This window comes from Plectropomus leopardus, chromosome 22, assembly GCF_026936395.1.
Source record: "Plectropomus leopardus strain MGB_pleo_1.0 chromosome 22, ASM2693639v1, whole genome shotgun sequence".
NCBI lineage: Eukaryota > Metazoa > Chordata > Actinopteri > Perciformes > Serranidae > Plectropomus > Plectropomus leopardus.
The window spans coordinates 17,755,056-17,780,745 of NC_142197.1; the positions used below are offsets into that span (position 1 = coordinate 17,755,056).

Below are 25,690 nucleotides of genomic sequence, written 5' to 3' on the forward strand. Positions count from 1 at the left end.
TTGTTTATATCTGTCTGCTCTGCTGTCATATGGTGTTCTTCTGTCTTGTCTCTCAACCGAACTTCAAAAATTACCTGTGTCAGCTGATTCTAAAAGCAGCAACCACAGGCATAATATTCACCTGCTTTACTCACGCAACCAAACCAAACACATTTTAACCGGGGTGGAAACCCTGCTGGACAGTAGGTGGTTTGCCCTTCCCATCAGTATTACGATAATAATAATTTATCATTGGTATTATTATTACTGATATAATTATTGTTAGAATTAATATTTTACAGTTACTGGAGACACCTGTCACAAGATTAGTTAATTGAGAAAAAAAAGAAACATTTGCCAGGAACATTTTAAAAATAGTAAAGCTTTATTTTTAGAAAAATAAAACAACTACAACTCTTACTACATGAGACGCTTGGGGTTGTATGCGGTTGGTGGCCAAGACAGCTCTCCTCGCTTCCAGCAGCTGAAAACACAAGCAGTACAATTAATACTGCTCTATGGTGTAAACAAAACACAGATATTATGGCTGATACACATTTTGATCACATTCAGCACAGTGCATTCAGCTTTTTTCTTTAAATCTTACGCTTACATGGTATCATAGAACCGACTTTAAAAAAAAAAAGTAGAAATAATAATAAAATAAGCATTTTGTCTCCCATCACTTTGCTCAAAAACAGATTTTCACTGACAACAGTGCAAAAAGTGAATAAATGGGGGTTTCGGACGTTTTGTTGACATACAATACTATGAGGTTTTGGTCACATTTTTAACTTTCTATACTATGAGGTTTCTGTCACATTTTTGACAACATACTATACGGTGATGTTTTGGTCACACTTTTGTATATCACCCATGTCTTAAAAATGAGTTTACTTACCCTCCTTCAACAGCTTGTTATGCCACAGTGAGGATGTTTTTGTGAATGACGACTTTGATCCTATGATCTGGTGTGATAATCTCCAAGTTTCCCTTGAAAATGTCAGCAGTGGATTATGGAATGGAATTTCTTCACCTGTTTGAGATATAAAAGCCTGAATGGGAAAAACACTACAAGTTCCTTCTTAATTGAGACCCACCCAGGAGCTTGATCTCCTGCAATATGTATTTTAGACAGCTGAATTAAAGATAGTGGTACCAGTCCACTCTTGGTACACTAAGACCCCCTTCCTCGTTAGCGGCACACAATTTTGTTCAGTTAAAAGAGGGTCTATTGCCTGCCCACAGAAAGAAAGCCTTATTAAACCTTGCCAGCATTGGAGGAGGGAAACCTAAAGGCAGGAGATATGTAACTTAGTTGATTTGTAGAACTGTTACCATTTTTAAGAGGTTAATTTTATCCAACAACGATAAGTTTAATTTAGTTCAATTTTGTAAAATACTTTCAGTTTTCTGTGTAAGTGGGAGAAGGTTTTTCTTTATGTTTTTTAGACCTGGGATGATCTTGATACCCAAATAAATTAAACCTGAAGGAAGCCATCGAAACTGACAATTTTTCTAATAGATAGTGGGCACATCACTGATAAGGACCTGATTTTCCACAATTTATTTTGTAACCTGATATAAAAGAGAAGGAGTCAATCAATGACAATATCTGTGGTACTGCTGTTTCTGGATTTGTGTTTAGTAACAAAATGTCATCTGCGTACAACAGTAATTTGTGTTCTATTTTTCCTGCCACAATTCCCTTAATATTGACATTTTTTTCTGCTGGCAGCAGCTAATGGCTCTAATGCCAATGCAAAAATGAGTGGGCTCGAGTGGCATCCCTGCCTTGTACCCTTAAAAAGGGGAAAATGTATAATATTTTGGCATCTACATTTATCAATGAAACTGGTCAGTAGCTTCCACACATGGATATTTTTATGGATAAGGGTTATTACAGCTTGCTGCATGCTCTCTGGTAAACTACCTCTTTTAAGTGCCTCCTGGAACACTTTGAGTAGTCTTGGTGCTAATATATCTGAAAACTCTTTATAAAAATCTGTTGGGAAGCCACCGCCCTCTGGGGACTTTCCAGAGCTTGGTCTTTTTATAGCTTGTTGGACCTCTTCTATTGTAATATCTCCCACAATTTATTTCTGTATATCCTCTGACAGGGAAGGCAGATTATGCCTGATGTATATAATTTTTGGTAAAATATTCTCAATCCTTCATTAATCTCAGTTGTTTCTGTCACTAATACCCGTTTCTCATTCTCCACAAATGATATTAAAGTCTGATCATATTGCTGTTTTGCTCTCTGGGCCAGAAACCTCCCATGCTGTTTCACCTTGCTTATAATACCTCTGACTGCACACAGATAATGCAAATTCTGCTCTTTTTTGCTATGTAGAATTCAGTTCAAACTTAAGTTTACTTCAATGTTATAGAATATTTTGTTGGAATGCATGTGTCATTCAAGGTCTTTAATTTCTTTCTCTAAATCAAGTAAACAATAAGTAGCCTGTCTTTTCTTTCTTTCTTTTTTTTTTTTTTTTTTAAATAAGAGGCATGTTGTATTAATCTGCCCCTAAAACTGGCTTTAAATGCATCTTACTCAAGACCTGGACTTAAGGTTGAGCCTTTATTTAATTTCCAATATTCTAGAATTTCTTCTAAATAAAATCACAGGATTTGTCATTATGAGGCAGAGAGGTATTGAATTAGACCTCAACAAGACATAAACATAGCTAAACAAAATCACAAAACGGAAAAGCCCTATTTTGTTTTTCTAATAAGTTTGGTTTTAATGTATTATTATATTACACAAACATCTGAACAAACATCAGAGTGATGAGAACTACCTTCAGTGACAGAAACCATCTTTGTGAAAAAAAATTATTCGGCATGTACTTTGAGTTTTTAGTTTGGCCTATGTCCATTCACTAACACGGAGGGTTGGGCCTTAGGACCTGGACTGCAATCAGACACCAGGGGGCGATCGAGATTGAATAGCCTCACTCAGGGGGCACTGTAATGTTGTCCATCTTTATATACGGTCTATGGTGAGCACAGAGACTTCATACTAAAGGGCAGGGGAGACATTTCGACACTTGTGCAACATATTAGGGCTGGGCAGGTAATCACACAGGAGAGAGGACAGGGGCAGGAAGCACAGGACCTGAAATGAGAGAAGATGTGAGCGTCTAAATAAAACAGGCAGTACAAGATAATGAAAAGAAAAGATAACTAAACTAACAGGATGAAGCATGACAGTACCTCCCCCTCAACAGCCGGCACCAGAGGGCCCAGGTTTGCCAGGATGGGCCTGATGGAAGTCCCTGATGAGCGAACGATCCACAATGTTGCTAGCAGAAATCCAAGAGTATTCCTCAGGCCCATAACCTTCCCAGTCCACCAGATACAGAAATCTTCAACTCTGGCGCCAAACTGCCAAGAGCTTACACACCCTGTAGACTGGAACAACATCAATGAAACATGGAGTGGGGGGCGGCCTGGAGGGAGGGACCAAAGGACTTTGACAGGTTTAATAAGACTCAACGTGGAAGACTGGGTGGACTCTCATAGCCCTGGGGAGTTTCAGTTTGACAGTCACAGGATTAATAACTTTTGAGATGGGGAAAGGACCAACAAACCCGGGGAGCAAGTTTCTGAGACTCCATTCTGAGTGGTAGATTTTTCATGGACATCCAAGCATTCTGACTGCTCCTGTAAGTAGGAGAAAAACTGGGATGCGTGTGCCCAGTGAATAACCCAGTGAATGTACGTCAGGAAGAACAAACGGTTGTTCTGGCGTGTAGCCGGCTGGTGTTTGATAGATAGCATTTACTTCAATGACTGTTTTTAATGTCCCAGGTGACAGAGCCCACAACACACACAGGGGAGAGGATGGGATCAGGGTCATTATTGGGTTGCTCAGAGTAGAACAGACATGAGAGAGCATCAGGCTTGATGTTTTTGGAGGCAGGACGGTAAGATAGAGTGAAGTGGAAATGGTTCAAGAAAAGCGCTCAACTTGCCTGAACATGACATTAGCCTTTTCACTGACCTTCTATACTTTAGGTTCTTGTGGCCCATCCAGATGAGGAAAAGCTGTTCGCTCCCCCTTCAACCTGTGCCTCCACTCCTCCAAAGCCACTGTAATGGCTAGCAGTTCACAGTTACCCATGTCATAGTTCCTTTCTGAGGCTGAGAGTTTCCAGGAGAGGAAAGCGTAGGGATGCAGCTTGTTTTCTTTGACCTTTAAGAGAGGACAGCCCCCACCCCTATGTTAGAGGCATCCACTTCCACCACAAACTGAAGACTGGTGCGTGAGGACTGCAGGAGAGCTGAAACCGGCCTTGAGTCTTTGGAAGCCGCTCTCTCCTGAGTGGTCCACTGAAAGCTTATTTAGCAGATGTTAGTACATAAATCGTGTCCAATCCTTCCTCAACATCACTGGCACCGTCCTCACCTGGTTTAAATCTTATCTTACAAACAGACAACAAATCATTAAGATCAATAACTGCACCTCCTCCACTGCCTCTCTGTCCCACGGTGTCCCTCAAGGTTCGGTGCTTGGTCCCCTCCTCTTCATCATTTACCTCCTCCCCATCGGTGACATCATCCGCCGCCATGGCCTCCACTTCCACTGTAAAATAATTTGAAAATGAATTAAAACAAGACCACATAAAATGTCACAGTATTAAAAGTCCAGGGTGTCTTGTGGCTCAATGGATAGAGCAGGTGGCCCATTTCCAAGTGTCCTTGTCGCAGTGGCTGTGGGTTTGACTCTGGCTTGTGGCCCTTGGTTGCATGATGTCCCCTGTCTCTCTCCCTTTCACGTTGTCATTCTGACAAAAATGTGCAAAAAAAATAATTTTTTTTTTAAAAAGTTCAGTGTTCCCCCAGCAGAGAGCAGTCCTGTCAGCCTTGTAGCTGTAGCACAGCTGGTCCTCAGTCCCTCAAGCGCTTGGCATTTTTGGCTGGTGAATATAGCGTATAACCCGAATCAGAAGACTCGTCTGATGCTGAAACCTCTTTACATCAACGACGTGCTATAATAATAACATATTCAGATGTTTTTCTCAACATGCCAAACATAACAATTTTCAGCCATTTTTTCATCATGTTATAATATGACATATTTCAACATACTATACTATGATGTTTTCAGCATGTTTTTTGACATACTGTAGTATGGCGTTCCTCATTGTTTTTTCAACACACTATATGACGACATACCTAGACATACTACACAATGAGGTTTAATACGTTTTTACCTCTTGCTATACTGTAACATATTTCAACACACTATACTATGATATTTTCTGCTGTTTTTTTAACATGCTACACTATGACGTTTTTCGAAATACTATACCATATTTTTCAGTAATTTCTGAGACATACTATTGTATAGTGTTTTCAGACGTTTTTTCGACGTGCTATACAATGACATATTTTGACCTACTATACTATGACATTTGCAGCCGTTTTTTCGATTTGCTATACTAAGACATGCTATTCCATGACATTATAATACGTTTTTACCACATGCTATACTATGACATACATTTTCCACTCTTTTGTGGATGTTTATAGGGGTTCCTCCCTCTGCAACAAGGAATTCTATAATAGCTCTTTGCTTCTGACAAACCTCAAGAGCAGTGGCCATGTTGAACTTTGCTGCACGACTGAAATTCCTATAAATATCAAGAAGACCCAAACAGAAATGTGTGTACAAAATTTACAAGTTTGAAAAAAAATCTCTGTATGCAACTGAGTTGGGGACATTATTTGATGAACTCCCCTTGTAGAATTGCCAGAAAAATAACTATGACACTGCCTTTTATGAAGCTGTTATGTGATGCCTGCCAGGTCAGAGAGAGGGAATAGGCAATCCCAAACACAGAGGACCAAGCTACTTTCTGCACAGTCTCTAGTATCAAGCGTATATGCACATCAGTTGTTCTTCAGAGGCAAGCACACATGCTGTACAATGGGGGAAAAAACTGCTACAGGCATTTGCAGGTATATGGAAATATTTGCTACAGGTATTTGATATATCCTACATTACACCACTGGGAGTATGTGTGAACCTCCTAAAACAAGACGCATAAATCCATCTGAATCCCTTCTGAATTCATGCAGGAAACAGTCTTTTGATTCCAATATAAACACAGAGAAGCAAAGGTCTTAACCCTGGCTTCTCGCTCTAAATCCTAGTTTGAACCATTATGCTCACCCACACTTGACTTGTACTGTGAGAGCTAACACAGCGATCTGGCTGGATCATCCTGTGCACCACCCTCTATGACTCTGTGTACACAGGAAAATCTGAAGCCGCAAATGAGACCTTAAAGTAACCAAGGGGATTTTTTATTTCCGTAAGAGGCCGATTGTCGGGTGGGGGTTTTAATTACATCAGATTGAATTCCAATAATCTGCTCTATATCCTTGAGGTTTTCTGACAGTGTTTGGAGTCATGCCTCTACATGTTATAATTCGATTAAGACGGGACAATGTGGAGTTTCCTGGAGCCACGACTATAAGCAGGTACAATAAAACAAAAAAAGAAGAGAGAAAAAGCCCTGCAGAGTATGACGATACAAGTGGGATGTCAGATTGGGCCAGCTATTATAGACCGGAGCCATAGGTGGGTTTTTCCTCCTTTTTTAAAGCTATCATCGTCGTGTTTCTGCATATTTATGTTGTCTATGGAATGATGGGAGAGCAGGCCAGTGTGTTTGCATTCCAGCATATTTCTGTTTATTTGTTGGTCAATGTGTCTGTCAAAGAGCAATGCCTGCAGAGAGTACACAGGCTGCATGCAGCTCCACAGCCTGCAGTAAACCCTGAGGGTAAAAGATTCTCCCTCCATTTACAGCCCAGATAAATCTCAGAAATACCAATACTGCATCACCCTGCACAAAATATTATTATTTGCTTTGATGGATAGCATTTATCTGCTAATTCAAATTTCATACTGTGAGTCTTTGTTTACAATATAAATCTAATTAAGTGCAGCCATCACAGCACAAGGCGGATCGATACACAATATGGCCAGCACAGCTGCTTACCTCACAAGGATGCCTTCCCCTGCCAATATTTTCAACCTATAAAACGGTTCAGGTTTTCTCAGCATGGCCAATAATCTGTCAAGGTTAGGGCAACGAGAGACAAAACATTACCTCAGCTGGTGACACGCTGGCTACATAAGAACAAATGAACTCATGACATGTCATGTGGTTTTAAGACAGGGTTCATCCATAATTTCTTTTGCTTTAAACGGCAGTTTATGGAGGTTTCACCTGTGTTTTAATTCTTGTTTTTACTTTAATTAATAGCAACAACAAGCTTTAAAGCTGCTATATTTGAAATTTTATGAACAAATAAGTGACTAATGTGGAGGGGGTCGCATGTAGAGACAATGCCACACATAATTATTACCCAGCTCTCCTCAGCTTCACAGAGCATATAGGCGTCTTACAGGTTATTGCTTTGTTTTGGTTTTAAAGCCAGCAATTTTACTGTTTGGGTTCATTCTCACCTTTCTCACCAGTGTCATTTCCAGCCACAGCAAGCAATTGTCATCAGATAAAAGGCTCCAATAAATCAGACTATACAAAAGAAATGAACACCATGTTGTGTTGATGAAGAACTGAACCTAGTGATTGAAACCATGAAATGATTAGGAAAAATGTTTACTGAGGTAATAAAAGTGAGAAGAAGGGTCAATTTGTCAGAGACTTTTATACATTAGACCTCTTTTTGCAACCAGATAAGCCGCTCCAGGTTTACAGAACTTCTACATTGACTTACCTTTTAAGACCAGGAAATAACCCCTTCTGTCCAATGTATCCAATCTGCCCAGACAGACAATGTTAGCTGCTAGCTGGTGAACATAGAGGAACATAAAGCAAGGCCAGATATTTCCCGCAGGAGGTGGTGGAGATCAAAAACAGAGCTAAAATGAGAGTGAATATTTAACATAACATCTTTAAGTGGCCAGAAACAGGACCCCAAGTTAATGCTTATGTTTCTCTATAAATGCTGCATGAGTAAATAGAAACTGCAACACGGTCACCATATCAAATTAAAAGCTGATAATATATCATTGCTGCCTTCACAAATTCAGCCAAAAAAAAGTTATTGCAAGCACGTTTTTAACACTGAGAATTTCCTGATGGTAAAATGTTGAGGTATTGTGTGTTATCTGATAGTTTTAAGGTATTGAGATTCAAAGTTTTCACATTTTAGAAAGCACAGCTGGCATACAGTAAAATTCTTTTCTTTTGGTTGAAATGAAAGGCAACCTAATCGACAATCGAATTATATTATTTTAAAATCTAAATTCTCACATTTTAATAAATGGGGTTAACAAGAGAATCACATTATCAAGTGACTTGAGATACAACCATGTCTTTTTACAAACTGTAGAGCAATCATTGCATAAAAACAGATCTACTCTTGGTATACAAAATGTTAATAACTTAGTAGTGTTGTTTTAATGACTAACTTTTGAGCATAAAAAGTCTTCTTAATATTCTAAGCTCACAATTAGTCTTCAAATGCTCGATTTACAGAGCATCACGTGTGTTGCAACTGCTGATCATTATAATTATATACCTTTTCTCAAACATGAAATTGTTATTTAGTGGTTTACAAACAAACAAATTTCAAACCAAGCCTTTCATACTTGGCATGAGAAGCTTAATTAGCGTATATCTCCAGCAGTAGCGCTGTCCTCACCCTTTGCTGCATCGAGCGCCTTTCTGCTGTGTAGAGTTCGACATGTGAAGTCTCAGGTTAAGCTCCAGAGCTCGGGGCCTGAGCTTTGCCTTTACTCCCCCTGATCAACCTCTCTGTGGTAGATGGTTCATTGTCAGCTGGGTGTTCAAGCTCCATTTAACTCTAACTAACTGCCTTTAGTCATTATCGCTGCTCATTAATGCTGCACTGGTACTGCTGAGCAGCCCTGTGAGCATCTGGGTGAGGTGACTGCACCATGTATAACTCTTAAGACCATGCAGGGGTTGTGTATTTGCTTTTGATAATTTTATTGTTACACAATTAATGGCATGAACATAATCCTAAAAGCATGTTATATTAAGGTTATTTGCCAGCATAAACCTTTATTATAATGAGGACTCCAGTAATCATTTAAGGGGCTAATGTTTCTTTTCCTCTAAATAGGACAGGAACAAATCTTTGAAGGCTCAAAAAACAAAAAAACAAAAACAAAAAACAAAGTCCTCTATACAAGCCGCTACCAACCAGGGGTACTTGTATCAGAAGGGATTCTTTTGTAGTTTTCAGGGGGGATTCATAGAAAGCTCGACTAATTAACTCAGCTTAACTCAACTAACCCAACCAAATAACCACATAAATTTGGGTTTATCAAACAAAAAAAAGAAAAAAAAATGCACACATTTGTGTAAAGGAGGAAAGTAGAAGTGCTGCAATTTAAAAACATTTGTCAATCTAAGTCAGCTGTTAATATGTTAACACTACGTGTTCAAATCAAGCGGCAACCTCTGAGGCTGAAAAATAAAGCCAATGCTTTTATCGCTACTTCTTTGACGTTGACTGGCTTGTCTTGGTGTTTCGAGATGTGCAGTTAGACGCAGTAGTCAAGTAGTGTACTTAATGTAAGCTGTTGACAGGAAAAAAGGTTCCTCAGGGCGACTATTGGTCTGCCAACCGCACTTTGAAAAAATATGACTTATATAGTTAGCTTAAAGTAATGGATATACCATTTGTATATTTAATTAAAAGTAAGCATTGACAGTTGCAGTGGTTAAGTAAAACTACTGGATAAACAGTTCTATGTTAGTTATATGAAAGGGAAAAAAAACAATATACATTTTTAAATAACCAACAATGCCGAGAAATATCCATACAATGCATTCATAAGAACATGTTTTTCTTTAAGAGAAATAAAGAAAAAATAAATATTGAGCAACAGAAGAAAAAGACATTACGAGTGTGAATTGCATCTCTACACTATATGGCATTAGTAATCAAGGTTTGCAACTGTACGCTGAGTGCCGCTCCGTATCCGCGAAAAGGCAAGGATGCAGGGTGACAGCTGGGGACCTGGCCAACACACCGGACCACTAAATGAGAAAAATGACCAGCTTTCACCAGCTCTTTTAAAAACTCATTTACATCCTGTCAGATTCCATTATGGCCGGGGACCTGCACCGGAGTTGCAGGACAGGACTGAGCCTGAGCGCACCGACCGTGCCGGCCAAGCTCCTATCAGCCTGACCCGGCTCACCGGTCCAGTAGACAGCTGATTCTCCTGTGTCAAGGTTTTTTGGCTTCTCTCCTTCTTTTTTTTCTCCCCCTCCATTTTCCACACTACCTTTGGTGTGCTCTTGGCAAAGAGTAGGTGATTATCAGAGTGCTTGAAACCCCACTTTTGCTCTTTTATACAATTACTGTACAGTATGTGCACCTAAAAGCATCAGCAGAGAGGATTAGGCCTGCTAAATGCTGAGCCCTGAATAAATTATCTGCTGGGGGGTTAGCATTAATATAAAGAAGGAACGGGAGGGAGTGAATGTGGAGCTTCGGCTTCCCAAAAATAAAAATACTGTGCATTAAAATCACACTTCAATTTCAGCTCATTTGACTAAACACAAGTGAAAGTGTTTCCCATTATCATGCCCGTGAGTTGTTTCAGCATCCATTTGTATACACTTCAATTTGGAAACACTACAGCAGTGTTGGGACTTTAACTTTGCTCTTCAAGTTACTGATTTACTTTCCCTATCACTGCATATGTTTGACATTTACATCCTCTTAACCACATTTACAATTCATACAGCACAGCATGCTAAAACAGCAGCACACCACCGTGTCTTACGGCCTGTCAGCACTGTGATTTTGCTCCAACAGTCTGCCCCTGTGCCTCTTGTGATAGTGAATTTGTGATTTGGTAAATACCACTGTTTTGGTGATTTTTTTCAATTAATGTTGACTTGTGAAGCACTCGCTTGTATTGTGGGACTTGGGCAATAGGTTTAGTTGGTTTTGTTGATTAGCTCTTATTTGTTCACACTTAGTTTTTTTTTTTTTTGTTAGACACACTTTACCACCACACATTTAAACCTTCATTCATATCCAAACTCGTCTTACAGATTTAATCTGATCACCTTCACATTTGGGTAGTGGTATCTCAGATGTGATGGTGATATTTAAGTGCAAGCCGTTTTAGATTTTAAGCCGTCTTGAGTGCTCCTCATTCTGTGGCTCTGTTTACAGCACGAGACATCAGCTGATCTCTAAACTATCATCATCCGCTGGTCTGCTGGGAGCTAACGCTGGGTGTATACTGATGAGGTTATGGGATGTAAAGACAGAGGCTCCGTAGTTTGAACCAACACGGCAAACTCTTTTTGGCTCTCACAGTGACAGCATCAGTGCAGTAGCTGTACTTCTTCCATTCTTACCTTTCACAATAAAAGCCTAGACGGATACATTGCATCACAGCTTAGCAGAGGGAACTCATTTTCACACAGAGGCTATGGTGATAAACTGTTCATAATATTAATACTTTTACTTCAGATTCTGCTCTGGCCTCTTCTTTAGGTTTGCATATTCTCTCAATAAAATTTACTGAAATAAATGTATATGTGAGAAAGGAAAGGCAAGTAGTTATTGGCTAGTAAAAAATACTTGGCTGGTAGATTTTTTTCTAACAGCCAAATTGCCCGGTGAATCACAAAGTTTATTGTCGACGCTGTCAGATTGTAATGCCTCCAGCGAAGTTAGCAGCAACAATCTCCTACAGACGCAGAAACGCTGAAGAAACATTTTTCATGTGTGTAGTTGTAAATGTGTTTTTTAACCTGTTCACTTAATAATAAATGGCAATGTTTGCCTGACTACAGCGGTGTCATGTTGCACCTGTTGCACAATAGTTTTGTAACAGTCATTCAAAAAATTACAGCTATTCAAACATTCTAAAAGTGCACTTTGGGTCTAAGAGCTCTAACAGCAGTTAAACTCACTGGGGTCACAATCTGTGGTCATGCACTGAGCCACTTGTGTGTCTCATTCAAACTCCAAGCATGTCGGTAACACTGTGATCTGAAGCATACATCAAAGCCATGGAGAGTACCTCAGCACACACTAGGAGCTCCATCAATCCCCTCCGGCCTGCGGAAGCTGCCTTTTCCTACACAGTCGGCCATCAAGCGTGACATCCTTGAGGAGGCGATACAAACAGCGTCTAATGAATTTTTAACGACGAGCGTTGCGAGTGGCAAAGAGAAGGGGAGCGGGAGACAGAGGCGGCGAGAGAGACCCCTGCTGAATGCATTACAGTGATTTGTGGGCTCACCTTTGAGCGGGGAGTGTGAGGCCACCCGCTTCCGATCATCGGGGTGTTAAGTGTGCTTGGTGGGGGAGCCTCTTGGCACCGCATCGCGGGCCAAATGATGTTTGAAATGTTTTAATCAAATCCTGTCTGTTCATTAGACTAACAATAGGCTTCGTGGGGTGAGCACTCAGTGGTTCGGCTTCTTACTGCCCCCGGGGGAACCCTCCTGATAGAGTAACTTCCCTAACCTCCCAGCGACAAATTTCAACAGGATGCCCCTTTATACATTTAAATGGGTCTATATCAGCAGTGGCAGCTTGTCATGCAGGGTAATTTATATGAACAAAACGTCTTGGGGTCCGGTCTCAATCTGTCTTCTTGAGCGGCACTTACATCTGTGTGAGATTACATGTCAACGCAATGTCGCCTGGAACGTATATGTTGAATTGATCAAGTAGACGTTGATGACAGACAGCTTTTTGCTAATAGCAGCAGACTACCTCGTCAGATAATCTCCTTGGCTCTCTGTCAGAGAGGAAAGGCTTTGTCAAGTGCCTCACTTAAGAATATTGTTTGTGGGATTGTTTAGGATTAAGGTGGAATATCAGTGTAAGTGTCTTAAAGCCCTTTGGCTTTGCTGTAGTGTTGTTGCTCAACTCCCACATGCTTCAAGCAGGTTTAGGTAACAATGAAGCATCAATAGGTTTGTTTTTTAACTGTAGGATGCTCTGCTTGGATGAAAATGTATAATTGTAAAATTCAGAATACGTTGGGCTCTAATGGTGACATTAGGCAGTTAGGGCATAGGCTATTAAACATTTATTTCCTTGTTTACATCTTTAGGTCAAAGTGTGGAAAAGCGGCATGCACAGCTCCAAAACTTCAACAACATATCAGCTGCAAGGTTGTGGCAAGGATCAAAACAAGCAAAGCAAGTAAAACAAAAGCGAACAAGTTTCAGCTCAAAGCGCTTGTCAGGATACTCAAACAAGCAGAAATGATAAGGTTCAAACAACAATGAGGAAAAAGAATAAATACTAGCATGATAAGTTCTATCTATGAATGAACTACACAGTCATGGCCACCTCTAAGTAGGTATGTATGAGATATGTCTACAAAAATCAGAAACAACAACAGTGTCACAAACTGAAAGGTTTAAGGTAAAAAACAAAAAAACTGATTGGCCAGGGCCAGAAACATATATCAAGAAATTCTATTCTATTCTACTATTCTACTTCTTTCTGTCAGCCCTTGCATCACTCCATACACTCTTATGTATGTGCAAAGCTGGTCTTTAGATTATTTGACTGCTATATGCCTTCTAATTAAGTACTGATAAGCTTCTCTGACCGCCTATAAAAAAATTCACTGCATGTTTTTCTATTTCATTTTCCTGTATCATAAATGTATGTATTTTATTTTTGTGATCAACATATTCTCCTGCAATTATTTAAGGAAAAAAGACAGATGAAGCTTTCCTTTCCTCTCGATTTATTTTGATGAAACAATACACAAAGATAATTTCTGAGGCTGATCAGGGATGGACTCTCATAAGGGCTAATAGGATTACAAATAGATGAATTTCAAAAAGAAGAAAGACAAATATCAATTTTGGCCTTTTTAAAATATATGTCTGTGCGTAATTGTGACACTTCTGAGCCACCAGAATGTGCCCCAAATGTCCCTTTTGTTGGGCTAGTTTCCTCTTTTATCCCAGTGCCAAAGTGACCCTGGGTGTTGGGAGTCATAAACGTAATTTCATTTTACTTGTAAAATGACAATGAATCAATCTAGCACTCCATCCATCCATCCACCCACCCACCTAACCATTGGGCAACCAGTCTGTTCTCATTTCCAGGGCGTCAAATACTGCTGCTTTGTCACGCCCTTCGATATGTGATATCAACGCCAAAGGCACCTTTTTAGCATGTTCATAAGACGCACTGGGCTTTCAACTGACATAAATATACTAATCCACTGCAATACTTGACACTGAAAGTAATTAACATATTATTAAGAGCGAGGGAGTCCATGTAGGGTGAGAGGGAAAGGAGGGGGATAGTTTATGTCCCGTGTGAAAACAAAAGTCAATCGATTTTTTATTTGATGTTGCACAATTATGTGCAGCCAATGCACACTGACATCACTCACATGACTTGTTTATGCCATTTTTATTAGCTAAACCTAAGAGCGACAGTTACACAACATTAACCACTTGTTACAATGTGTATCAGCTGCCTTGTGCGTTACAATGAGACCTCAAGGGGCATGACATTTTATCAGTATTTGATGACTTTGCACATTAAAGAGGTATCTTTAAACTAATTGCGGTTTATGAGAGCAATATTCACAACTTGCTTCTTATTCTTGACAGATTCCAACACAAACGTATCCCAGATAAATCCTGTATTAAATGAAAATGTGCTAGCATTAATCAGCTTAAGTACGCAATTACAAATTATATGAAAGAAATCATACACAGATTTATTCATTAGGGCTGTCCTCATAATAATGACCCTCCAAAGCACATTTGTAATGTAAATGTATCATGTAGCGAGACGCTGATGGAACACCTTTTCTGTAAATATAATTATAGTCAACTGCTCAGGACAAATGGAAGATATTATTGAAAAAAAGGTTATGTGGGAGCCCATTATCCTGTCTTTGCTGTCTCGCATATTGACTAACAATTGCTTCAAGATGCGAAGTTGGATTTTGTAGCTTAATAGTACAAAAGACACATTTCTTTCAACAGTGTAGTCGTTCATGTTTTCTTCTTAAATTATATTCTATCAATCATTTTGCGGAAGAACACCATGTATGATGTTTTTCAAAGGGTGGATGCTCTTATTCAGGATGTTCTCGATAGCAGTGACAGTGTTTTACTTCTTCTTTCAGAACACAATGCACCAGCCTTTAATCTGAAGTATGAAATGTCCCCACATTGCTAGACCACTAAATCTACTTTATTGTGTTATTTCAACCTGTCAGACCTATCGATCAGTGGATTAAGACAAAGATGATGTTTTAAAGCTTTGACTGAGGGTTTCATGGCTGTCCTGAAATCCAATACCAATAGGGGTTCATAGATCCTGGCCAGGATTTAGTGCTATAGGCAGGATTGATGACATGGAGCCCGGGCATAATAGTGGAGGTGCATGAGGCCCATCCCTCAACATAACTCAAGATAACAGCTTGCTTTTTATTTGGTTATTAGAGTCATTCAGTTGTCCAGTTATTTAAAACATCTAGCGCGGCACATTGCCGTATGTCTCTGTTGTAAATAATGCCTCGGTGTTCTTCGCTCCTCTTGTGGGGGGAATAGATTTGTTCTAAAACTTCTGGTTTAGTGATTGCTGCAAAACTGCAACCAGTATAAGCCATATTACTCAAAGTCAGTGATGTAATCAAATTCGATTATTTAACTCAAGACAACGTTTGTCAGCGGCACCAGCACAGGATTTATCACCACTGTAAACTTGGTGAAGCCACCTACAGCTTTTCAATATACACAATATTAAATTTCAAGACAAGCGTGGCTTCTTCATTTGGTCTTTCAGCTGTAATCAATTGTCACTGTAATATATGCTGCTGTAAGATAGAAATGCAACGTTCACTAATGGCAAAAAAAAAGTAGCAGAGAGCAGACCTATTGCTGGACTGACATTTTAACTCTAATCAAATAAATACCAACAATACAGAAGAATATTGGGGAAACAAAACAATGCAAAAATAAATTGAAAGCAGTGAGAGATGCCTGGTGAATCTCCTGCTGTACACTGAAACTTACAGCCCAAATTTTGTTTGATTTTAGGGCAAAGCAGCCATGTTTGACTGATCTGGCCATTTACTGTGTATTTTAGTATAGTTGATCATTTCTCTCGAGGCAGAATAGGAAAAAGAGACAGTCAACATTTATTTTACCCCGGAGCAACACAATTGACTTCTTTATTAAAGCTGCTGGCAGCTTTTTTTAGTGTTGGTCAACACTTGACTCACTGGTGAAACTGCATGTAAGAATAATGTATACAGGCTAATGGTGTATCTCAAGTCTGCCTCTGTACTCATACTTGCTATTTTGAGTGCATGACGTGCATGAGTACCTGATTTATAAATCTTGACGGTAAGAAAGTCGAGTATGGACACTTCTTACCGTCAATGGTCGCTATGATGCCTATATAGGAGGAGAGCCCAGATCGCAAACACATTCCCAACTGGTGAAATGTTTGCCAACTACTGCAGTAAACAAGTAAAGAGGCATTGCACAAATATATATGTGTATATTTCACTTGTACTGACGTGACATGAGCTATGCAGCATGATGAACTGTCATCTCCATTGTCGGGTGATTGACAAGTTGTAAAAAATCTGCATCATGCAGAAGCTAATATTAACTTGGTTGATCAGCTGGTGACAGAGTCAGTCATTATCAACCACGGACACTCACCTATATAGAAACATGCTGTGAAAGCATGCTGAAAGTGAGCAGCATATATTTCGGAAAGTGACAATTATTCTTCAAATGTAGGCCATAACATAATATAATAATGAAATTAATATAATCGCAGCTGCAATTCACTGAGCAGAATAAGAAAAGCTGCCAGATCTCCTGATCCTCCATTCTGCTAAATGTGAAAAATTACCCTTTCAATATTCACGCACTAAACAAGTGGCTACAGAGTGTACACCAGCAATATACGTCTTGTATATTATGTAGCAATTTTACCAGAATTGTTTCAGGTTTTTATCAGGATTTTGCTATGGATTTGCATTCCTTCCTGTCAGTATCAGTAAGTTATAAAAAAGCATTTTATAGGATAAAATTGGGACTTTAAAGGATTCTATCAATTCAATTGTTGCCATTGTGTCCATATTGTGTTTAGATGACGTTACCCATCTGATTTTATTTTATTTTAGTTGTACATGCAACATGCACTCAGTGGTCTCCAGTAGACCTGTAATATATTTGATAAGGTTAGGGCGATTTATGTTGTTTTTTTTTTTTTTGTATGAATTCAAATTTTTATTTCCCTTTTCATTTATCCATACACTTACTTTACAGCAGCTGTTAGCCAACTGCAGTTAACACTTAACCTTAAAAAAATATGTAGCGCACTTATCAGTAATGACCTTTGGGTTAACTTTAAAGCCTCACTGCCTCCCAGTTACGCATGTACTTTTACTAAATATTAGTGCAAGAGAAAAAATGAAGGTTTCAGTTTTAAGATGTTTTGGGTAATGTTACATAAAATGTAAAAAGCTTTCATTTATTTACAGATGTATCTCCTGTCAGTTATCTGTCGCTGCGTGTTCAGAATGAAAATCAGGATCAGGAGAGGATTAATACACAGGTAGGCTCTCTAAGAGCATCACTCACTACTACTTAGCGTCAATTCATTTCGAATAAGCTTCCCAGTAGACATCTTTATCAAGCAAATAACAGATTAAGCTTATATTTTGACTAATTTATATTAAATGGAATCGACCATCAGAAGTGAGAATAACCACTGCAGAGTCCTCAAGTCTTCGCCGGCTCTGAGCCACAGGGATCTGCAAAAAGGACACACCTGAGCCATGGGGCCATCATATTAGCTATAGAGGTTGCAGACATTCTGTCTACTTTGGACAAAATAAAATGTGCCACATAAATAATAATAATAATTAATATTACCAATATATTGCCACTGCTGTTGTCAGTCTTGACTGTGGGCAATTAACTGCTGCTGTTCTGAAGCACTGCTAAAGTAAAGTCTCTGTGAGAAGCTTCCCTCCTGCTTTTCTCTGCCCAGTACCAGCCAATACAAAGCAGTGACAAACATTGGATAAAAGCCAGATGACTCAACTGTGTCATTAAAACTTAAATAAAGTCAAAACATTCATTACATGATTCTAACAGTTATTACTGTCAGTGTGTGACTGTCACAGGTGCAGCATTAGTCTCAAAATAATCTGAGAGAGAGGGCTGAGTGAATCAAAACGCTGCATGCAGCTCTATAGTCAAATAAGATTTTACTCGTTGCTTAAAAGTCAAATTTGCAGTAAAGTTGCAGAGATTGGAAAAAACTGCAAGGTCGTGCAGAATTCATAGGGATGGGCCGAATTTTCGTGAATTGTTACGATTGCAACATTGCAAAATACCAGGGGGACTGAGTAGTTGCCAGTCGCTGCATAACGCAGCTTGATTTGTTGTGTAAAGAACTGGATAATTGCCATTTCTTCTGGGTGTAAATTTTATCTATAAAATAGTAGTACTCCACTGATGCTTAAACTTGAGTACTGACCGATACCAGACTCAGCATTATACCCAGTATTGGATGCATTGCCGATACTAGTATCTGCATTGGAACAACTCTAAAAAGAGGACAAATTGTGTATTGTTTAAAGTTCCATAACAAAGGTAGGGTAGGAATTTGGTGTAAACTGCATTACTTATAGAGAAGTTGGCAAATAGAATGTGTGCTCCAGAGTGTGGGGGAAACTGATGAAACTGAAGGAATTTTAAGAAAAAGCCACTCCTAGCTCTGCTATTGACATACAGTAAGCTGTAATATATTCTGTATTTGTTCAAATGGGCTGACAGTGATGTTACCTGTTTCCATGGGAAGAGGAATTTTTCATTATGAAAACATAATGTAAAGAAATAACATTTACAGTAAATACAATCAAAATTTAATTATATAACAAAAGAACTGAAATATCAGCACATCTCCTTGACTGCTAGTGGTCACACATTTAAGTTGTTTTTCTGTTTCAGCTGTCAGCAGACTGCACACATATAAATAACTATGCAATAGAGGGTCATAAAAGCTTCCTGCTAAGGACAGCCAACATAAATCCCCACATACTACAGCTGCACTGAGACCCTTAATCAAATCTGTTATCATCCGTGCAGCCATCTGATAACAGACACACATTTTTTTATAGGTGACCTGATTAGGCATTGTTCTAATTGGATCTCATTAGGTGACAACCTTTCATGAATAGTTTAAATGTCTCACTGTGAAACCTTTGTAGATGACTTAATTGTTTTCTTTGTTTTGATTTTTTTTAGATATCTGCAACATGTATTTTTGTTTTTGCACCTTTATAATGAATTGCACACCATGAAAAGCTAAGATGTTTACATATTCGCAGGTACAGACACTGAGGATCGCATACATGGCTACACAAGTCTAAACTTAAACACACACACAAACACACACTGGTACACACACACACACACACACACACACACACACACACACACACACACACACACACACACACACACAAAGACTTTACAGTTTTATGACCTAATGTTACTTTACACAAGAGAGCAACACAAATGTGAAAATGGAAGAAGTAGCTCAATAAAAGTAGACCTGGAGCTACAGCAAGAGCTCTTTACTTCAATATAAGTCTGTAAATTCAAGCTTCAACTACTGTCAATAGTCCCCATGAGCAAGGGCAAAGCGTTTTAAATCGCATTGTCATTCCTCAGTGTTTCAAAAGGATTAAAGTTTGTTAAGAAATTTCAAGCCATAATGGGGTCAGGGGCTTGACAACTCTATTTCAGCATTGTCAAACCACCATAATTACTTCAAAAGCACGTCCTCTCATCAAAACGTCATTTCCATGGCATCATAGGAGCCTTGTGTCACTGCACTGAAGTGAATCTCTGCATTTTGTCTTCGTAATGGCTTATGGAAAAGAACGGCCCATCAGCCCGAATTTAATGGCTGTTTTCATTCTTCGGCAAGAGCGACAGGCAGTCCGTGTTCCTCTTTGCCTCAGTAATCTCAGTAATTCTATGTACGTTTCTCCGCCTTGTTTTGCCATGCAGGAAATTTCATATCAGACTTTAATTCACTCAGTTGTCCTGACGGTTTGTGCGAAGCCAAAAAGCTCACCGCCCTCTGGACGTTTGGTAGTTAACTGTTCATTCAACTTGATACACTGTATAGTTTCCAGCTAAATTTGATAGGAGAAAGCCACGGGGTTTAGAGTGCTCATTTGACAAAATAACAGAGCGCAGAGATCCAATATCATTATTATCATAATTATCATATCTCTCTCTGCTGGAGACCAGCAACAGTATAGCAAAACACAGGCCTATATGTAAGACTACTTTCATTCCTATCCCGATGTGTACTTTTCACTTTCACTTACTTTATGCTTTAGTGCATATCATTTGGTAAAACGATAAAGCAGAGTTGAGCTGTGTGTTCTTCAAATGTCATTTATTGCATTTTCATACATGCAATCAGTTAGGCTTTTTTATCTGAAGTGTCTGAATTAGAGGCCAAGCTAATCTGCCCCTCTTCTCGCTTTTTGAATCAACTATGCAGTATGGTTCAAGTAGAGGGAAAAAAAGACAGTTAAAGGATAACGCCATGGTTTAAAATAGCACTCACATGTCCATATGTACATTAAAACAGCTTTTGCCTGCTGTAATCATTAATCTGTTCATACTGGCAATTAAAATATTCTTTGCCCACGTGCTTCTCATGGGAGAGACTTTGTAGTTCCCTTTTTTTCAGTCAGAAATATATTGAAAGGTTAATCTTAAGTTAAAGCAGGCATTGGCATAAATCTCAAAAAAGGCCAAATATATATATATATTTTTTTTAATGAAAAACTAAATCTGAGAAAAGGAAAATCAGAAAATAAACTCTCCTCCTGCAGCTCTATCCCATCCAGAATATAGCCTAACAGAGCCGCTAGAGTGGCTGTATGACAAGAAAGTTGGTTTATTCAACCTTCCATCGCTGCTCAACACGGAAACATTGTCTAAAGATACACAAAAAACACTAGAAAGACTAACTTTTGGGAAGACACCCACTTGATTTGATTAACTCAGATTGCTTTAAGCTTATATTAAAGCTGGGGTGGGCAGTTTCATTTTTGCAATATTGGGCAAATAAATAAAATAACTTTCATAATCGTAATAGCTGCTGAAATTTTCAGAAGTCAGGAACTATTTCAGCAAGCAAAAAAATGTTTCAATGCACATATGGGCACTACTGTTTTAGAGTAACTAGGACATTTGTGAACCTTTCCTTTAATGTGATCTAAGCTGTCACACTATCTTCATTCCACTGGGACAAATACAGTTATTATTATTATTATTAAAAATGATTAGCAGGCTGCTGTTTACATGCACAGCGTGGATGATTCAGCAGGTTGTGTTATGACAGTCACAACTCTTCCCTACTTTCCTGCAGCCCTCATCAACTTATTCAAACGGTTCCCAACAGACCCAGTGAGAAGTGAGGGACTTGCACTTACCCCAGGCACACTGCACCTTGATAATGGAGTGGGGCTGAAGCGATTAGCACACTAACAGCTTCACACAAGTAGGAGGGGAATTCTCTCAGGGAGGAGACGGAGAGACTGAAAGGAGGAGGACGTGACCCCCCCACCAACACAATTCACAGTACGACTACCGGTGGTGCCATGGTACCCTGACACCTCTTGAAGGACTCGATGCCCTCAAACATGAGGTGAAGGTGTCTGAACTTTTTGTAAGAACAGCCAGCTCTATTTTAATCGCACCAACCAGAGCACTTGCTGCATCTAAGTAGCTATTATCTGTAATGTATGTGCATTACACATCCTGTCACACTATGCACAAAAAAGCAATTGAGGTGGAATATACACACATGGGCGCTGCTTTTAATCTATGTCCTTAGTCAGTCACATTAGTCATGCCTTACTGTTCTTTAAAAGCCACGTCAATCACAGTGACACACAATGAAAATGGCTCGGCGGATGACGAGAAAAATAACCAGGAGGGGTAAAGTGGCAAGACACGACTATTTATGGCGCCATCAATTCAGGTGAGGTGATTGTAGAAACATGGCAATCTCCATGGATGAGGACCTGCTCCCTATGTAGACATAAACAGCTCATTCTAAGGTACAAAAATGATTCTGATTTTCAGGAGATTATCAACTAAAGAAAACATAATAACTATATTCTACTCAATTTCTACTAATATATCCCCCCAAAACCTACACACTGGATTTTTAAAATTAAAATACAATACAATACAATAAAATGTGATAACTCCCTTTTCTTCTACACTTGTCAGGATCTGTACATCAAAAATATAGACTACCACGCTGAAACATTTAATTTGAAGAGTCACTGTCTGTGCTTTCATTAAAGAAAACACATGCCTGTTGTGCCACCTCCAGATGTAGTGATCAAGCCAGCTGATCAGGCCAGGCCTTTATACATCCAACAAGCAACTGTGGATAACAGTTATGTGTTTGTGAGAGTCCCACATTAATTATACCAAAGCACACTCTGCTTTACTGGTATTATTGTTACTTCCTCAAAGCCATGAAAATAGCGCCCAGTTACTTTGATAAAAAACTGTGGGCTGAAAAGAGACATTTCAAACACAAACGTTTTACCTTACCTAGTAGTTACCAACCTGATTCTTTAACTGAAACAGTCGGGTGCAGCTTTTGATTAGCCGTGTGCCTCCCATCCTGTGAGACCCTGCTGACTGTACTGTAAAACACTGTACTGAAGCTCAAAGCGTGTTAACCTCTGAAACAACTCCGCAGAGACTCTGTCAGCTTACTGTTAAGGATGGAATGAAAAGAGATATTCATAGGGGGGGAGATCGTAGCATCCTATTCACAGATTTCCACCGACCCATCAAAAGAAGAGCAAAGCCATGAACTTAATTTGGGTATTCAGATTCGAGCCCATTGTCTGATCACTGTCACCCACCTCATTATTGTAAATGGACGCTGAAAACATCCATCTCAAAGAAGACCTTCAGTAATGCCAAAGAGGCATTTCATGATGTTTTCTTTTCCCTACTATAAGAGATGCGTTTACTTCATGTAATCACTAGCAGTAAGGAAATGCATATCTGGAGGCTATGCATGTAATGAATGTTCCCTATAGGAGGGAAATGAGGTTTAGCACATCAGTACAATACTGATGGATGGCAATGAAGGTCTGTGTCACTGAGTCTGCCCTTGTGAGGTTCACATTTGTAGTTTTTGATGAAATGTCTCAAACATTTATAGGATAGTTTGCCATGAAATACAGTATGAAATGCATTAACTTCCCTAACATTTCTTCAAGTGCCATTATCAGGCAGTTGTTGTCTAATGCTGTACAATATGACTAAATGTCTGAAAAACTAATCACAATCCAACACGTTCTCATCCAAAGTCATCACATATTGCCACTTTGCAGTGGACTTCCATGTCTACATATTACGCTCTAGGTATCTTTCTGCATATGATGTTTATGCTCCGGGTTGCCACTACTGTGATGTCAACAAATGCACATGATGGGATTACACTGCACATGGTTATGTTTAGGCAACAAAAGCACATGGAAACCAACGCCAGGATGTCAACAAAAGTACATGCTGCCACAGTTGGTTAGGACTAGGGAAAGGAGGTACAAGGTAAAAATTTCATGCTGACCAAGTCCAATACACCCTATCCTTTCAGCTCTGGCTTTGTTTCCACTATATCTGGCTCATTAGTAGCTCTAAATGATACACTATGTTCACCAAATAGTTGCTGAAAGATGCTAAAATGCTTCATGGAACTGAGGGTCACCACAGAGCTGGGTGACAATACCAGCCCTTTCTCATTAGAAATTCATCAACTCGCTTCGATAATGCTTTCGGTGTACGATCCAGATGCCAAAAGGCACCTTTTGAATCCACATGATGCGCCCCTGGATGGCATCAGTTGAGAATATGGCCGAATAGAACCGGTCTTGTTACCCTGCTCGATGGCACCTGCCGCGGCAGCCTAATAATCAAACATGCATCTTCACTTGCAAACGCTGTCGGACGGAATCTGTCATGTGCGCATTATACACCACTGAATGGCATCAGGTTGAAATGCAGGTACTGATAATGATATAATAAAATGAGCTCAAGGGTGCCTATAGTGTGGACAGGAAGGGCAGTGGATGGATCCAACAAACCCCAAACTTTCATGCTAGTGTCCAGTGTCACTTCTCGTGATGTTTTTCTACACCTTACCATGTGCCTCCCTCCACTAATCCTACCATACGTGTCCTTGTTGCCTAATCCTAACCATCCATGCCAGCATGTGAATTTGGTGACATTCCTGCATTGGTTGCCAGGTACTTGTGCTGCTTAACGAAAACCACAAACCGCTCCTGGAATGTAAGGAGCAGAAGCAGAGTGATATTAAAAACGTAATATGTTGACGCAGACGTTCACTACAAAGCAGCAACATTGTCTTGGGAATGTGTTGATAATAACCCATATTTATGCAAAATATTGTGTACTTATCAATAAAGTATTTAAAGTGATGCATTTGAGGTATGTTTCTTTTTAGTTATTTCCTCTTCACCAAACAGACTTTTTGACTGCACCTTGGCCCAGTTTATAGCTGAATATGAAAGCTTGCTGACCCTTTGGGAGCATTTTTGCAACCCGCACTTTTATTTTATAACTCAGCATGTTGATCAGATTAAAAGCTTAAAATTATGACGTGCACTGATTACTAAATGAGCAAACTAAGAGCCCCATTTATGAGTCATTCATAAATTTTATGCAAGGCATTTCTGGACACTCATTGCACTATGCCCAGGGACCTTTCCAATTGTCGTCACATTCCCATACTCTCTGCCTCTCTTTCATACTCACTCTGCTCCTGTCAGCCATGAATAATTGATAATCCAATGCGATCTCGGGCTTTAAGAGTTTGAGTGCTCTGTATCGGTCTCATAATGATTAGTGAAAGGGTCACACTGCTCAAACCCCTCGGTCGCCTGCATCCGCCCTTAATCCTCCGTAATCCCCAAAACAATGGGCTCCTCCATGCAGGGGACTGTGACAGATTTTTATCATCCTGCTCAAAGGGATCAGTGCGCCTTCACACTGCCAACACAACAATGATAGCAGTTTAGAACTGCCTGGCCTTATAAGTGCCAAACCCAACCTCACACAAACCACAGAGAGGCTGCAGGTAATGAAAATGCAGATAAGACAGCTCTATTTGAGGTATGTTATATAAGGACTCACTCCTCAGTGTGATTTGTGTTTCGGGGTTAAAATGTTTACCCCATTCAACCCCTCTGTTGCTAGCCACCTCTCATCGTGTTTCATATGGAAGGATCAAGGCCGGCTTGCTGTCTGTGTAGCCAGAAGGGCTGGCTTTGGAATTGGCTTTGGATTATGAGCAAAGAGCTGAGGTGGTTCAGACAGAGGGAGAAAACTGAGAAATGCAAAAGAACTGGATGACCAAAATATGACCAACGGTTCGGACTAAGGCTTGGATCGACAATACTGCTTTCAAAAGTTGCAGTCATGCCTGGCAGATTACAGCCTAGTTGCCAGAAGAAAATATTAACATTATACCTTCCCGCAAACCACAGATATGCCAGATTTGTACGTTTTACATACATTAAATCAACATTTCTAAAGTGACACAGTATATG

General features: G+C 39.5%; 1 long non-coding RNA gene across 6 annotated transcripts in view; it reads right to left on the minus strand.

The window, feature by feature from the left end:
• Positions 1-2,754: 2,754 nt before the first annotated feature.
• LOC121961138 (uncharacterized) overlaps positions 2,755-25,690 on the minus strand; it is a 218,047-nt gene continuing 195,111 nt past the window's right edge. For 2 of the 6 annotated variants that reach the window (XR_006107026.2, XR_015775501.1), the window contains exons 7-9: positions 4,454-4,573; positions 3,202-4,183; positions 2,755-3,103 (exon numbers count right to left, since the gene is read on the minus strand). This is a non-coding gene — a long non-coding RNA (uncharacterized LOC121961138). Of the gene's footprint in view, positions 3,104-3,201; positions 4,184-4,282; positions 4,413-4,453; positions 4,574-25,690 lie in introns of all 6 variants that reach the window. The other 4 variants (XR_015775504.1, XR_015775500.1, XR_015775503.1 and 1 more) reach the window with 4 other exon arrangements.